This window comes from Squalius cephalus (genome assembly GCF_949319135.1).
Source record: "Squalius cephalus genome assembly, chromosome: 10".
NCBI lineage: Eukaryota > Metazoa > Chordata > Actinopteri > Cypriniformes > Leuciscidae > Squalius > Squalius cephalus.
This window is the reverse complement of record NC_137131.1, coordinates 6673164-6685578: the sequence shown is the minus strand read 5'-3', so window position 1 is coordinate 6685578 and position 12415 is coordinate 6673164. Positions and strand designations below refer to the sequence as shown.

The 12415-nt window shown below is 37.5% G+C and overlaps 1 protein-coding gene across 1 annotated transcript in view; it reads right to left on the bottom strand.

The window, feature by feature from the left end:
- The window catches only part of rap1gapb (RAP1 GTPase activating protein b), a 94100-nt gene that overhangs the window by 48578 nt on the left and 33107 nt on the right, over positions 1 to 12415 (bottom strand). The window lies entirely within an intron of this gene.

Below are 12415 nucleotides of genomic sequence, written 5' to 3'. Positions count from 1 at the left end.
ATATATATATATATATATATATATATATATATATATATATATATATATATATATATATATATATATATATATATATATTATATAATATATTTACACACACATGCACATTGCCATTCAAAAGTTTGGGAGCTGTAAGATTTTTGATGTTTTTAAAAGAAGTCTCTTATGCTCACTAAGGCTGCATAGTGCATATATTTGATTAAAAATACCAAAAATGTTGAAAAACAGCAAAAAACAGCAAAAAACAACAACAAAAAAACAGCAATGTTGTTAAATATTATGACAATTTAAAATAACTGTTTTCTATTTGAATATATTTTAAAAAGGAATTTATTCCTGAGAGGCAAAGCTGAATTTCAGCATTATTACTCCAGTCTTTAGTGTCACATGATCTTTCAGAAATCATTCTAATATGCTGATTTGATGCTCAAAAAACATTCATTATTATTATCAATCTTGAAAACAATTGTGTACAATTTTTTTTCAGGATTCTTTGATGAATAGAAGGTTTTATTTAATTTATTTGAAATAGATTTTTTTTTTTTTTTGTAACATAAAAGTCTTTACTGTAACTTTTGATCAATTTAATGCATCCTTGCTGAATAAAAGTATTGATTTCTTTTAGAAATAAAAAAAATTGTAATATATTTTTATATTGTAATACATATTTTCACTCGGAATCCAAATTAATGTAGAAACAACAAAGACTGTGTAAATATTTGTAACACATTCTCAAGGTTTTTAGCCTTGAGACGAAAACTGTTTTTATGTTTTTTTCCATTCGCAGCTCAGGACAGCTACACACACGCTGACATTTTTATTTACAAAATAAAAATGACTTTAATTCAGACATTTAAAACATGTCTATTATAGAAAAGGTGTATTCATGTGAATGTATAAAATGTAAGTTTAACAACAACAAACAAAAATCATGTGATTGTGTATATTTTTGGTGGTCATATTGAACAATATGTTCAAAAGGAAATAAAAACAAATCATTCTGTTCAACACTGGATATAAAGCTCTAATAAAACATTCCCACTGGTCTTGTACAACTGATGAAATTAGTCAGCATGATAAATTACATTCAATAAATTCAGACATACAAAAGCTTATTCAATTAAAACTCAATCGATAACCAGCTGTACTGTGACACTGTCACACATTTAAAACATAATTTTCTCAGGCAGACCTTTTAAAGACAACAAATATAACCTTTGGTAACCTCAGGCTCAGATAAATGGGTGTTTACTGTATGGAAACATTGGCAACAGCACAATGTACTATCTCATCTCATCTCATATCAGCTGACGGAGAGCTCAGAGTAAATAAACATCTTGTGCTTACTCGCTGCTCTTTCTCTCAATTAGTTAAAAATAACATTGGTTGTTAAACAATCATTTTTATTTTTAACTTAATAGTAGAATGACTTTTACTACGGTAACAATCCATTACTCTTTTATAGCTCATTAAACTTGAATCTCAGTTATGTTTCATTAAAATTTGTAATGCTTCTCATAAAACTCTTCAGGAAAAGAAAAATAGCACTATCCATAATTGCCTGTGCCAGTTGAGCTAGCCCCTAATCCTTCATCACTAAAACACCCTAAAATGAGTCTAAAACAATCAAAAGTGACCCAAGGTGACATCCAAAGTCAGCTCAGTAAAAGAGATTATTTTATCCGTTGGGTAGCAGATACTGTCATGATCTGAGAGACGGGTGACGGCTTGTGTCTTTGATACAGGACATTTTATAATCACTTTGGGGTCGGACTGTCTGAGACAAAAACCATTAGGGCTCTTCTTCTACAGCTAATGCTGAAAGGTGACCATTCATTTTTAAAGGGACGTCTCTTCAGAGAGTCTCATTTATCGGTGGGTATTACCGTTTGCTTAAGATCATGTGATAGTATCAGTAAGTAAAATAATAGACACAGGGCGTAAAATTAACATTCACCAAGCGCCAAACGAGAGTAAAAATCAAGTACGGTGAGTATATAAAACAATGTGAATTGCCAGTTGGTCGGTAAAATAAGTATGAATTCTAACAACGCAAAGTTGTGAGAACATTAACGTGAACAAATGTGAACGATGATTGGAACAGATGGTGGGCCAGTGTAGCATCAAGAATTAGTTTTTCACGGGAAGTGGGAAGTTTTCTGCGCACAAACATCTGAAGCGCCCAGAAATCCGCGTCTCAGACAGCACGCGAAAACAGAATTGAGCTCTCTTGCACGTCTTCTTGCACTTGAACAGATATTCAAACAAAATTGTCAAAATTCCTGTCCTGGCAAGTATCCTCGTAAACATACTCGGTTATGTCTTAAGTGAACGTAAACAGTTGAGAAAGAAAACGCATGTGTGACAGTATATTGGATCCATGCATTAGCTCTTAAAGTGACAGCAGCCTAAAAATCCTGCTGCTGTCTTTTTAAAATTTTAATCAAACAAAAGACAAAGAAAAATCACTCATTGCTCTTGACTGAATAACTTTTGTAACTTTAATAAGGATTGATCTAGATGTTTCATGGCTGATAAAATATATATTTTTGGCCAGTAAATTTTCTTAAGTCACCAGCCATTGGCAGGTTTGGCCCTGAATAGGCATATCCTATAAAAGAACATATTATACATATAACGTGCATGTTCAGTTTTGGTTTCGTTTTCTGTGTTCTGTTCATGTTTGCCATTGTTCCCTTTGCTAGTTTGTCTCCATTGTGCATGATTGTCTAAAGTACGCGTTTCAGGTTACGTTAAATATCCCTGTGTATTTAAACACTCTGTTCATTCAGTTTCTTTGTCCGGTATCGTCTGTTAACATGGTTATGTTTGAAGGATTATTGTTCCTGTTATCTCCTGCGTGTTCCTGGTTTAATTCATAATTAAAGACTTTATTTGTGATATTCCATCGCAGTGCGCTCATTATAGCCACTCAACCCGTGACATATAGGCCTATATGTATATGCTAAAGGTTCCTTACAAAAGTTCACAGGGTTATATATGCACACATGTATGCAACAAAGTAAACACAAGTACTATATATATATATATATATATATATATATATATATATATATATATATATATATATAGTACTGTGCAAAAGTCTTAGGCATGTTAATACCAAACCATGTTGATACCAAAGCATCTTGGAGATATTCCCGCAGTTCTTCTGGATTTAGTCTGCCTCAGTTTTTTCTGTTTCTTCATGTATTCACAGATGGACTCGATGATGGTGAGATCAGATCATACCGGCTGTTGTCAGAGTCCTTGTGCATACACAAATCTCACTGGATTATTACAATTAATGGCAAAAAGAATGTTTGGAAATGTAAACTGATATTTCCTACTGACACACTACAGCAAAAGATATAAATAACTGACTTAAAACCTTTTTTGTGTGTGTGTGTGTGGGGGGGGGGGGGGTATTAATATGCCTAAGACTTTTGCACAGTACTGTATATATATATCACTGTATATATCACTGTATACTGTATACTCACTGGCCACTTTAGGTACACCTGTTTAGCTGCTCATTGATGTAAATACCTCATCAGCCAATCACATGGCAGCAACTTGTAGACATGGTCAATGCGATCTGCTGAAGTTCAAACTGATCATCAGAATGGGGAAGAAAGGTGATTTAAGTGACTTGAACATGGCATGGCTGTTGGTGCAAGACGGGCTGGTCTTAATATTTCAGAAACTGCTGATCTATTGGGATTTTCACACATCCATCTCTATAGGGTTTACAAAGAAAGGTTAAAAAAAAAAAAGAAGAAAATACCCAGTGAACAAAAGTTATAAGGGCAAAAATGCATTGTTGATGCCAGAGGTCAGAGGAGAATGGACAGGCTGGCTCGAGCTGATAGAAAGGCAAAAGTAACTCAAATATCCACGTTACAACCGAGCTCTGCAGAAGAGCGTTTCTGAATGCACAACATGTAACCTTGAAGCAGAAGAGCTACAGCAGCAGAAGACACACCGGTGCCACTCCTCTCAGCTAAGAACAGCAAACTGAAGCTACAATTCGCACGGGCTCACCAAAATTGGACAATAGAAGATTGGAAAAACATTGTCTGGTCTGATGAGTCTTGATTTCTGCTGCGGTATTCAGATGGTAGGGTCAGAATTTGGTAAAAACAACACGAAAGCATGGATCCATCCTGCCTGGTATCACCGCTTCAGGCTGGTGGTGGTGGTGTACAGTAATGGTGAGAAGGATATTTTCTTGGCACACTTTGAGCCACTCAGTACCAGAGCATCATTTAAACGCCATAGCCTGCCTGAGTATTGTTGCTGATCATGATCATCCCTTTATGACCACAGTGTCCCCATCTTCTGATGGCTACTTCCAGTAGGATAACAAGCCATGTCACAAACCTCAAATCATCTCAAACTGGTTTCTTGAAAATGACAATGAGTTCACTATACTCAAATGGCCTCCAGAGTCACCAGATCTCAATCCAATAGAGCACCTTTGAAATGTGGTGGAATGGGAGATTCACATCATGGATGTGCCGCTGACAAATCTGCAGCAACTGCATGATATCATCATGTCAATTTGAACTTAAATCTCTGAGGAATGTTTCTAGCACCTTGTTGAATCTAAGCCACAAAGAATTAAGGAAGTTCTGAAGGCCAAAGGGAGTCCAACCCACTGTTTCAAGGCAACATTTTACAGCTTACAGTTACATTTTTAATTGCTTGTTTTGTGGCATTGCTACTGTTCAGGACATTTATGTGAACATACTCGCCCTGAACGTTAATAAATAAAAAAATTGACGGATATGCAGAGCTACTCTCACTGTCTCAATGTTCTCTGTGAGGATACATGGAGATAGAGGCAGGACTATTTACTTTGGTTAATCTATGAACAGCTTATACAGGAAGGGCACCAGGAGATTAATTAGTCTTTAACAGTCTCTGTCACACACACACACTATTAAGAACAGGTCGAAAAGGTCCTTTAAAAGAACAAACAGCATGGTGCCTGAAAACTGAGATGTTCAGACACACACACTTTTAGTAATATTTATCAACTGATCTGAATTAAGTTGGACAGTATTTTTCTATAAACATGTCTAAATGAAGGCTATGGGCTGAAGTGGTTTCTGTTGAATTTAATGGAGTAGGTTAACTGAATTCAGGCCTGGGCAGTAAGTTCCTGAAAAGCTTAAAGTGTAAAGCAGAAATGTGGCAGAAATGGATTTGGATCAGCACTGCCACCATGTGGTACATGTGGTCCATGCACATCCCATAATTCAACACACCACACTAGTACCACATGTACAAACAAAGATAAATCAGTCTTCAATTATAATGTTACTTCATTTGTGCGAGCACACGCAACCACACATGCTCCTACTCAACCTAATAATGGAAATTCTGTAAAAAATTGGAATGTTTGGATTGGAATGACATGAGGGTCAGAATTTACATAAAAGCTTCACATATAATGGCAAAGTACAGGTACTTATAGGCCATGTACACACTGTAAAGTTTCAGGAGGACAACCGAGTTAAAAAGCAGGAGTGAGTCACCTAAATAATTGTTCTATGCATATACAGAATACGACTTAGTCCCAAAACTGCGATGATTGACACTGTGGTAACCATAGTAAAGTTTTCGCATCTCGCGCGTTTAGTATCTGCTATTCTGACCAAAGAAATATTATAGCAACCAAAAAAACTATTTGTTCATTATGTTCAGCCATTTTAACTAAAGCACAGTCGACGGGAATGTTTTGCTTTAGAAAGACTGCCAAGTGTTGCCATGGCTTGTCGCTCATAAAGCAATTGAGTTTACATTGTTATTAAAGTGAGCAGGTGCGGGTCACGACATTTTGGTCTTATTTTCAGCATAAAGCATTTGGATTTATTTTGGCTTACTGCTGGCTTGTTCTTGTTCGCAGTTTTTCTAGTATGGCAACAAGAATGAGTCAAGGTTCGTACCACTTTCCCTGTGATTTCTTTCACCACACTGTCCGCATTTCTGAAGCATGTTAAAATACGTCATTAACAACCAGTTGTTCAGTTCAATTCAGTACACACTGCATAGAATTTTAGTAAATGTAGCAAATTGTTACTACCTGCATTTTTCAAGAGCTAATTCGAATCCGATTGCCACCCCCGTAAATTACTGAATTTTAAATAAATAAATAAATGTATTTATTAAGGATTAAGCACTAAAAGTTTAACTGATTACAATTAAATGTAGACTCCTGAGTTGGTGAGAGTAGAAGTGTTGTTGAATGAGGTTTGATGACAGTACCATCTGCTCAATGTCAGGTGTGGTTACCTGGCAACAAGTATCGTTGTCTGCTGCGAGATACAACGCTATAGACCTTATTCAGAGCAGCGCCATGACAGGTATGAAAGCGAGGCTGTGAGGGATAAACAGTGTTTCCAAAGGCATCAGCTAAAAAAGCTGTTTAAAGCTCCTAGATCACTAATTTTCCACAGCTCATGTTTTCTGGAGTTTTTTGTCAACTGTAATTTCTTGGAAAGATATTTTTGCAGTTTCATCAGCAGAACCTTCCAAAAACACAATAAATAAATAATAGTACAACCCACTGAAGATATGTAAATCTATCCCTCACAACCTTGCTTTAATTCACGTTAAAAAAATCAAAGATGGCGCTGCTGCGAATAAGGTCTATTGTCTCTTTCAGCACTTTAGATAGCGACGGACAATCATATGCGAATACACTGGTGTGTGTGTTTCTTTTCCAAGAGCGCATGTTATTTACCAAGTGTGGCGTGAATGACTACAGCATGTGTTCTCGACAGCAACACATCAATTTACAGCTGCTATCTGCTGGGAAGAAAATCCCTGCACACAAGTTTTCACAGAGTGCATATTTGAGAGACAGGACTGCCTCAGGCTGTCAATGCTGTGAGTCAGCCTTACCCAATCAAATAACCTCCATCTGAGCAAGGTTCCAGCATCTCTCTTCCTGCAATGTTTTTAACATAACAGACAAGACGAGTGGTGTTTGCTAAGGCAAGCATTACTGTTGCTCATTGGTCATTTGATCACCTAAAGTAACTTGTCACACATCATCTGTCCTAAGCACATGAATAATTCATGTAGCTAATAGTAATGCAATGGAGAGTTCAGAATGGGGGAAAATCTTCTAAAAATCAAGTTCATTCCTTAAAGCGACCATGAGGATTGTGTAATTCTCCCGGTTAAGTTCCTCCCCATTTTGGGAATCTGCGTGTTCATGTTTCGCTACAGCTTGCCTACTCCCTGTGTGCTCAGATTTAGATTTAGATTTAGCTCTTCAATGAGATCCTCAAAGCCGTTTCATGGCTTACTGCTCGGGTTGACCGCTCTCAGCCAGCGTGTTGTCTGACCTCCAGATGAGCGAGCACTGCCGGTAGACCGAGGCTGCTTGAGACATCACAGTCGAGCAGAGCGTGTGTGAGCGAGAGGGAAAGGGAGATAAGAACGTGTCACAAAGAATGTGTTTCAAAGTGTGAGAGTGAAATACTGTGTGCATATGTGTGTGTCTGGGTAAAATCTGCAGTAAATGAGGTTTGGTCTAGACTCACACAATGACCCTCTTCAATCGAATAGGAACACCATTACTGAGTGTTTTCCATGCAGCCTAAGTGAACCTGTCTGCATAAATGCATTTAAAATAGAGAGACAGTGTGGTTATAGAGATAGTCCCAGAGGAAAATCTTGAGTTATTTCGAAGCTCAGGAGACTTTTCATTTATATTTCATTTAAATATCAAGTTTGTCTCAGAGGTTTCTACTAAAATTCATTACAAATGGAGACAACTGAGCTATAAATTTAGTTCATACTGAAATCTTTGACTTTTGTTTGCAGACTTTTCTGAAGGAAAGAATCATCAAAAATATGATATCATTAATATCTCAACTGTTTCTCCAAGACAGCACAGAATTGACTTTGGTTCTCTGATTTTTCTCCTGAGAAAAAGACCAAATGTGTCTCTGCTAGTGTTTCAGAAGAAATCTCAGCGGTGTCTTTAAGGGTGTGTTCACACTTGGCATGTCTGGTTCAATTAAAACCATCTCTGGTGCGATTTCTCTGTTAGTGCGGTTCATTTGAATAAGTGGGAACGCTGCCATCCAACCCTGTTGCGCACCAAACAAGTGGATCTACACTGCTGAAAAGATGGGTCTCGGTCCGCTTCCAAACTAACTCTGGTGCAGTTCGCTTTGCTCAAGCATACCCGTTTTTCTAGTCATAGTCGCGATGTTGTCCTTCACAGTTTGGTACAGGCTTCAGAACCACGTCTCCTCACAGCAGATCTTTGTTTGCGTGTGTGACAGAGGGATTCCTGCTGCTGTTTTGACTCCTTTACACATTTTATGAGCTCTTCAGCTCCATCATATACCATCATGTACCATCATGTACACACATACAGTGAGCGCATTTAGCCCATCACACAGCATTTGGATGTTCGCCAATTTCCGTCGCAAAATATACGTCATAAAAGCCTTTTTTTTTATCTTTAGGTTCGGTGTTAAAAACGACAGTGTGAACGCTAAGTGAACCAGGATTAAATGTATCATTTTGTTTTTTGGTCCAGACCATGAAAAAGTATGAAAACACCCTAAGTGTGCTTCATTTGTGCTCAGAAAAGTCAGAGTTCAAAGTGAACTCAAACATTTCTCATCAACTTCTTCCACGACCAATATATTATTTAATTAGAGTTATGCTATCTTTATTACTTTAAAGTCAAGTCAAGCCACGTCACGTCACCTTTATTTATATAGCACTTTGTACAATACAGATCATTTCAAAGCAGCTTTTACAGTGATTTTATAGCTCTATACTCCAGATGTATGTAAACCATAGTGTCAATTGTCTTTTATTTATCCTAAGAAACATTAGGGACAACGTTAATCTTTACAAGAAACCTAACTGAGAACTCGTGGCAAATCTAAGCATTTTTCTCTAAATTCAAAATAGAAACAAGCATATCTTTAGGGCAAAAGTCTCCATCTGCTCTCAATATTATAATCTCATTGCTGCCTGAGAGGAACAATGGCATTTTTATACTACGGGATTGGCTCAAAGGAGATAAAACAAGAAAAGCAATACAGGTAGTTATGAAAATAGAAGGAGACAGAGGGAAAGAAAGAGTTAAGGAACCCTGCAGCAAGCATCTTGTAATAATTGTGTTGGCACATCCGCTCCTGGCGAAGTCTGCAATGTCGTGTCACCAAATGCCAGTGTTGCTATGACAGAAACAGCCTGGCAGGATTGTCAGCATTTCTCCAGTCCATCAATGGTCATTCTCTCCAAAATACGGACAAAAAGTGATCCTCATATATGCACATACCTGTACAGTAGCTATCACAGTGACTGTTGGAAATATCTAGGTTGTATTAACACAGTCTGCTGACTTCTGTTCTAATACAGTGACATATGGGTAACGTTTCGATTCATCAAACGTGCTCCAAATGGGATGAGAATGACTTGAGGGTCTGAGTTTTGAAACCGTTCAGATGGCTAGGCATCTGTCTCTTCTTGGCAGTTTGAACTGGGAACATAGCGACACTGCGAACAAATGTATTTCACACACGATTTTCATATTTGAGCCAGAAATAATGACCTTCTACCAGTCAGACTTAAAAGTCCAAAACTAATGTGTTTTTTTTCTCTAAACCAGGGGTCTCCAACACGTCGCTCGTGAGCTACCAGTAGCTCGTGGCCTGATTGGAGGTAGCTCGCCAAGGGCCGTTCACATATCGCGTCTTTTGCGCGGTCAAGTTCGTTATTACAAATAATTGAAGTGACGCGCTCATTTTTTCCAGGCGCAGCGAGTCAACATGACGGATGGGGGTGCACCAAAACTACGGGTGTTTTTTTCTTCTCCGTAAATAAATCTAGTAGCAGAGCTACAGCAAGCGTTTTTCGATGGTGGAAATCCATTAGCTATTAAAACTTCTTTGTCATTGTGGAGAGCGCAGAGCATGGTTGCATAGCAACGACAGACGCCACGGGAAAATCGGACCGAATTTTACTATTAATAATAAAAGATAAGCTAGTGTGCATTGTAAATGTCAGTAATTTATCTTTTTTGACTCATTCTTTTTATAAAAATTATTTAAAGGCTGAAATATGCAAGGTTTATCTTTTTCTAAAAACTTTTTTGTCAAAACTTTATTTGAACTTGTACATGTTAGTAGATAACATGTTGCAAGACACTCCTTTCAAATTTGGCCATCATTTTTAATGTTATTATTATTTTAATTTTTATGTAAACAAAAAGTGCATATTGATGCTAAGTTTATTTGTTATTTGCTGGTTTTCGACACAAAACTTGGTGAATTGATTTTATTGTGTAGTATTAGTAGTTTTTGAACAGGATTCTGTGATAACCATGATCATTTTGGTCACTATAATCATGAAATTACATTTTCATACCATTTCATCTCTAGTTATGATACACTATAAAATCAACAATAATTATGTGTTTTTACAGTATAATTTAATTTTTTTAATCTCTGACAATTAAGGGTGACATATATAGGCCTACAATAACTCTTTTAGGTCTAAAACAGTTAGCATAGTTGTTAATATGAGAGTTATGAGACATTATTTAAGAGATTTAAGTATTGCATTACATGAGTAGCTCTCGGCCACTTTCATTTTTAAAAAGTAGCTCTCAAATGAAAAAAGGTTGGAGACCCCTGCTCTAAACCAACAGACAAAAATCTGTCCAGAAGTTGACAAAATTGAAAAAAGTTAAGCTATACGCATGAAGGGTTGCACTAACCTTATAGTATAAAGATAGCCTGACGTCGTCATACTCAGATTCTAGTCAGAATGTGAGTCTGACACTGCTCAATACGCAGGCCCGTCGCGACAAGGCAGGCAAACCAAGCAATTGCTTGGGGCCCCGAGCTGGCCTGGGGCCCCAAGACAACGACTGGTTAAGAATAAAATGCAACGACAAACTGTGTGAGCGCCCCTTTGATAGTCAATGCAGTAAAGTGCAATGACACTGTTATCGGGATCCCCCTCAAGGGGGCCCTCTCAGTAGTCGCTGACAGCAGCTAGCCAACCACGTGATCTCTGCTGCCGGCAAAATACAAAAACTCCTCGGCAGTCATCATGAAGCGGAATTATGCTTCAGGAAGCCAGAAAAGAATGAAGAAAAAGGAAGAGGAGGATAAGAAAAAACAAGATAGTGGTAAGTAGGGGTGTAACGATACACGTATTCGTATTGAACCGTTCGGTACGAGGCTTTCGGTTCGGTGTTCGGTTCGCATTTTCAAACCGAACGGTTCGCTGGACCATGTTTCCTACTGCCGACCAAAATTTAGTTATTTCAAATGTAGGCGCAACGCGTGGCAAGCGCACTCATAATGTAGAGACGCCGGCGCGACCACAACATTGCCCAACATCAAATGGCAAACGTAATGTAAGCGGAACGAAACTGAGCTACTCGTGTGGTTGACGGACCGTTGTTTATCAGTTTGGACCAGTGCAGCGCGAGCCGATCGTGATCATGCGACACTGTTACTACACAGCGCTAATAAGAGATCCAGTAAAGAAAGCATTTGAATTCGCCACAGAAGTAATAACATCGCTGCGAGATCTAGTGAGAAACATTCACATAGTTTGGCAGGAATAGTAGGCTATAATGCCTTCAAGTAACATTACGTCGGTTTTATTTTGACATTATGAATATGCCCTCAAATGTTAATCTTAACTAAAATAAACATTTGTTTATAACTACTACAATATTACATTTAATTTTTTCCAAGGAGCTGTTTTGTTTTATATGCTCCTAAGAGTCAATTATAGCTCCAGAATTGCTCAAAGTAAAAAGAAATCATATTTTATGATGCTAGTTTTAATTAAAAAAAGAAGAAAAATAAATAAATCAAGGAAATTGGAATTTCTTTCTTTTTGCTGTATCGAAAACATACCAAACCATAACACATGTGTATCGTATTGAACCGAACCGTGAATTTTGTTACACCCCTAGTGGTAAGTGATAAATTACACTGGATAAAATAGCTCCACTTGTCTTGTACAAATGGTGTAATTTTGCAGCAGGTAGGCTAGAAATAATATGTTTATGTTAGCTACCTGCCTGACGGCAAATGCTGCTTGTAACAAACAGTTAGTGCACTTTTTTTTCGAATGGACGGAATATGGTTACATATTATAATATGTTTTTTATTGGGGGGGCCTCCATGTCCATTTTGCTTGGGGCCCCCAAATTCCTTCAAACGGCCCTGTCAATACGTCTAAAATGAATAAAACTACAGGACAGATGTCAGGAGGTAAACGTCACCCTTGGAATCGGCTATCCCAGCATAATCAGATTAGGCTAACGTTACAATGTGTACAAAGTAAAAGCAATTAAAAATAACTAAAATTTACAGTGTCCTTTTTTTTATATATATAGCTTAAA